Raw genomic sequence first — 5,219 nt, forward strand, 5'->3', positions numbered from 1 at the left:
TTTTTTTTTTTTTTTTTTTTTTTTTTTTTTTTTTAAATAGGAAGAATATACACAGACACTTGCTAAAACACAATCTACGATTTAGCTTTGAAATGCACAAAACTAAAGTCTTCACCTGCTTCTAATTGTCTTTTGTGCAGGTTGCTGGGTATGTATGGAGCTACCAATGCCACTGCTCACGTCGAATCGAAGTGTAGTACAGGAATGTTTAGGGGATACTGCAGGCAGAAAGTACATTGTGGTTTAGGCCCTATCCTGCATATGGTTTGCAAAGGTAGGTCCTAGTAAAAGAATTTTTGTTTTTGACAAAGGGTGTACATAGGACGTTTTCCAAAATAGATATATAAAGCCCTGTACTTTCTACACTCTAAAGAACTATCTACTGGGCATTAAGTGCAGTCCAAGATCAGCAGTTTTTCTCTATGCCTCGTTTCTGTTTCACAGGTGAGACTCTGCAATGGGAAACACCCCCTAGTTTAGCTACCAAAAAAATAAGCATTTCTGCCTGATGGGCACAGCAGCAATATTTGTAGCATCAGGGGCTGAGACAATTTTTGGAGACATTGTCAAACTCAAATTTATTTTAAAGCAGAAATGAAAAACAAAAAGCCTCTAAAATGTTTTGACCATATTACTATTTTTCCTGTTGCCACCACTTATGAAGTCACTACTGATTTTTAAAGGCTGGATGCTGTAAGTTAGACTAATAATTTCTCTTTTGCTTAATTAAATCTTCAGTTCGTACTTCAATATTTGTGTTGTGTTGAAATCACAGTTTTTCACTGAATGAAAAATGGTGCAGCTATTTAGATATTGATGTCTATCGCAGGAAAATGCAGAGCTAGACATTTAACTGTGAATGTCTGATGGGTTTAAATATTAACATCACATTTTCTCTTCTTTTTTTAACATGCTAATTTTATAAATGGTTAATTAGAGCAGTTATTATGGACCTCCTTTGGCAAACATCGATTCACATGCTAACATGATCACCAAGACTATTTTCATTTATTTCAATGAAAGTAAACTGGAGCTCAAGAATGCTGTCTCATGAATTCTCTTAGAATTAATGTATTGCAAGTATTAAGCTGGCAGAGGGCAGGCAGAGAACTTTGCAGTGCACAGGTGTATCTCACTGAACATTACAAGACAGTTTTAAATCCCTCTCAGCTGTTGTCTCTGCTGCCTGAGAAGCAGTCCTGAAGATAGATCCTTGTTACAGAAAGGGCAAATCCCCAAACATTCAGAGATGAAAACTTCAATCTGTAACATATATATATTCACATATTCAAAATGTTTTCATTAGTATGTTTTCTAGCATTGCTGCATTAATGCAACAGCCATATTTTCCTCTGTTAATACATGTCTAGAAGTCCTTGGTAGAATAAAAGCCCATTCATATTCCTTTGGGTTAGTTATATCCTTTGGGCATAGTGGTAATGAAGCAGCATAACAGCCTGTTTGTCGTGTATGGGATGATTCTTATCCCTTAAATCTGTAATAAGAACCATAAAAATACATTGACTTCAAGTGTGAGAACTGTTCCTCTCATCCCAACCTGTTTGTCTCATCCCAACCTATTCCTCCCCTCCCAAATACACGTGTACCACAGGGGTGTTTGGGGGGAGGCAGTGTCTGCACACATAAATGTAAACACAGATTTCACACGTAGCTGTGTTCACAGAAAAGTACCAGTCTGCCTTCATGAGGGTGCTGTTTCATAGCCATAATACATAGCTACTTCATACAAAAGGAGATTATAATTAGCAGATTTTTATAGAAGATCATACACATTATATATTCTTGGCCAGCCTGACATATATGCTCACAGGCTTTAGTGAATTGGCACAGAGAACGCCAATACATGTGTAATTTCCTTTTAGGATCTAATGTGAAAGAAAAAATTAACTTATAGCAACATGTCAAATTAAAGAAGTCCTACTCATATCAATGCCAAAGACCCTCAAAAACTTATTTGAAATCTACACATGGCATCAAAGGCTAGTGAGCCCAAAAGCTTGTATGCTTTTCACAATCCTATTAGCTAATCTAATAAAACATACTATCTCTTCCTACGAAACCCATCTGGTTTCTACTCCTAGACTATCTTGACTCATTTAATTCTACTGTTACTAATTTATCTAAACTATTCTGGCTAAATGGATTTACAAACATATTCTAAAATGTTTTAAACAAAAATTTAAATAAACGCTGGCCTTCCTCGGATTTCAGACATTTTCAAGTACCAGATTATGCAACTGGTTTCCCATTCACCTCATTCACCTTCTGACCACAACCCTCCACTTCTCTGCATGTAACTCTTAATTATACCAGTCTCTGCAATGTTATTGATCTAAAAAATTTAAAGGAACGACATCACGTCTCCACAGAATATCAACAGGATCCACTTCCTGAAACATGTGGGACAAGCCCTTGTACACTGAGCATTACCAAAGTTAATTTGTAACCAACATCTTGCTGAAATAAAGAGTTACTGCTCACCTTTAGCTTTAATCCTGGCAGGCATATTTATAGAGGCTCTTGTTTGTAGACTCCGTACAAGGATAATGTCTCATAAATGTAACTGGGTGGAGAATAAAAGTTTTAAAGATGGACATTCATTGTTATGCAAGTTCAGCATTGTGATTATTTTGTTTGCTTCTTTTTAAATCAAACAAAACTGGAAAATAGAACAGTTTTACAGTTAGATCACATGAGAACGCTGAAGAAGCTCATTAAATGCATTGTGTTTGCAATGGACAAAAGAGTGACAATTTCACTCTTACTATACACACTATAGAGTTTCATGAATCAAACAAATACAAAAAAGAATAGAAAAGACACCCACCCCACCCACCCCCTACCCCTTTAACATTTACTACAATATTATTAAAAACCCTCGTGGACTGAATGTCCTGATCACAGAAGTCCTTTTGTTATAGCCTAATAAAAGGAGTAAGAAACTTGGAGACATGAGATCTGGAGTAATATTCTGGCCACATTCAGATCTACAGTTCTTCAGTTACCTTTCAAGGAAGATAAAAGTCAATCTTCTGTTCCAAATTTGAATGATACTGAGAAGTTATTTGTCTTCCTTATGAATATTTTACTTATCAGTTAAAAGGAAGACAGTGATGACGATGTTTAACCTTGTTTGAAATGTCCTGAGAAAAGTGAACTAATTTTGAAGTTGGGTCTAACTTCAAAATCGGCCATCCTGGTGGGGCATGGACTAACTGATCTCTAGAGGTCTCTTCTAGCCAAAATTGTTCTGTGGTTCTGAGAAACAGATTCTAAATTAAATAAGTATGGAGCCTTGGTGTTTACCCACACAACAGGGAGTAGTAAATTCTCTCTGTGCCTCAGCATCTCCAAACCGAACTTGCACAGGAGATAAAGGATCTCTAAGTGATCTGTAAGTAAATGTGAAAAGACATTTAGATTTCCTACCCATTCTGTCTTTGGCTCCTGGATGGGATTATAAACAACTGTAGCAATATTTTCTGAAGGAGGAGCTTACTGTAATCCTGAAACATAAACCCCCATGTAAAGAATTTTCTGGCATCCTTTCTTTAATAGCAAATGAGTGGGAAAGGGCATGGGAACAACTGCTTAACAGTGTTCTTTGATTGCTGTCCAGATGTTTGGAGAGATCTGATTTTTTGGTCTGCCAGGTAGGTCTGTCATGATTACAATGAAGTGTAGAAGCCTGGAAATCATTTCCATAGGGATATTCACCAAAACTCGGCAATATGCAAAAGTGCTTCAGAAAGGTGGTTTCCAGTAGATCGTTACCCTGCAGATACTAGTCCCATCAAGCCATACTGAAAGCATTCACCAAAGATAAATTAAAATATCAAACTGGTGACTAGGCAAGATAAATAAAAATTAAACTACTGTCCCTATTATTTTACATAACTTCTCTCTTTTATGGGATCACAGTCAGTCCAGTGTCTTAATCCTACAAAGGTTTTATACATGCCCAGCTCCTATTGGAGTATAGGTGTGTGCTGTTTAGCCAAATTTCTCCAGATTACAGGTATCAGACTTTTGAAGATCTAAGCATTTAGATCTAAATTCTATCAAATTTATGGACAGATCAAACATGCATGCATAGTAGTGTCTTTCATCAATATTATTATAGCTTTACATTAAAGTTAACAGTTTACAACAAATACGCATTGAATTTAATTTTTCTCTCTTCAGAAATAATGCTTTCCTTCGAATAATTTACTTCACAGTTTTCTGGAATTAGAATAATTGAAATGTTAGCTGGCAGGGACTCTGGAAGTCTCTTGTCCAACCTTGTGCCCACAGCTGGACTGCTGCCAACACTAGATTGAACCTGCCAATGCTTTGTCTAGCTGTGTCGTGAAAACATCCAGGGATGACCTGTTCCAATGCTGCACTACATTGCTGATGAGAAACTTTCTCCTAGTGGCCAATCTGATCTCAGTGCTAAATTTTTAAATAATTCACTGCAACTAGTTGAGACAGGATCTTTAAGCTGTGGTAAATTAGACAAGCCATGTGATACAATTTCTGTTACCTAATGAAATGAATATGCAAGTACTTCCTGAACGTTTAAATCTACCTTACCTGTGATTGAAAATTCACTTTGTGTGAAGATTTATTGCTCTTAGAATCTGCCTAAATACATTTTCATGGCAATTGGACACTTTTTTTGCTAGTCTCAGGAATAATACGAAAATTCAATGGAAAATACTATTTCTGTGGTGGATTTTTAAGCAAATTGATGTTCAGCACTTCTATTACTAACCTCTCCTCTTTGTCCATTGGAAGGATATAGCAGTTTACAAGCCTGTCAGTGTAACTGCATAGCCAACAGTAAAAAATCTGCTTCTTAATGATGAGGTTTAATATAATGAGTTGTTTGTTACATCCGCTATAAAAGAAAAAACCCACTACCACCATCCTTGCTACCACCACCACCACATTTCAGCAAAAAGAGTAAATACATAAACTGGTAATACAATTCACTGCAATAGCTAAACCCCAAAATGCTGGCTTTCATACATTACTATTTAAATGCAATTAAATAGAATCATCGTATCAATCTATAAACAATAAAATTTAAAATCCCTTCACATGTTTAAAGTTCAACAGGATAAACCTTACATCCTCTTGTGAAAAGATCAAGTAGTTAACTCCTCATAACAGAAAATGAGAGTGACCTGATGAAGCATTTAGCTTGGTCC

This window comes from Athene cunicularia, assembly GCF_003259725.1.
Source record: "Athene cunicularia isolate RWA chromosome 11 unlocalized genomic scaffold, athCun1 chr11_part1, whole genome shotgun sequence".
NCBI classification, from domain to species: Eukaryota; Metazoa; Chordata; class Aves; order Strigiformes; family Strigidae; genus Athene; species Athene cunicularia.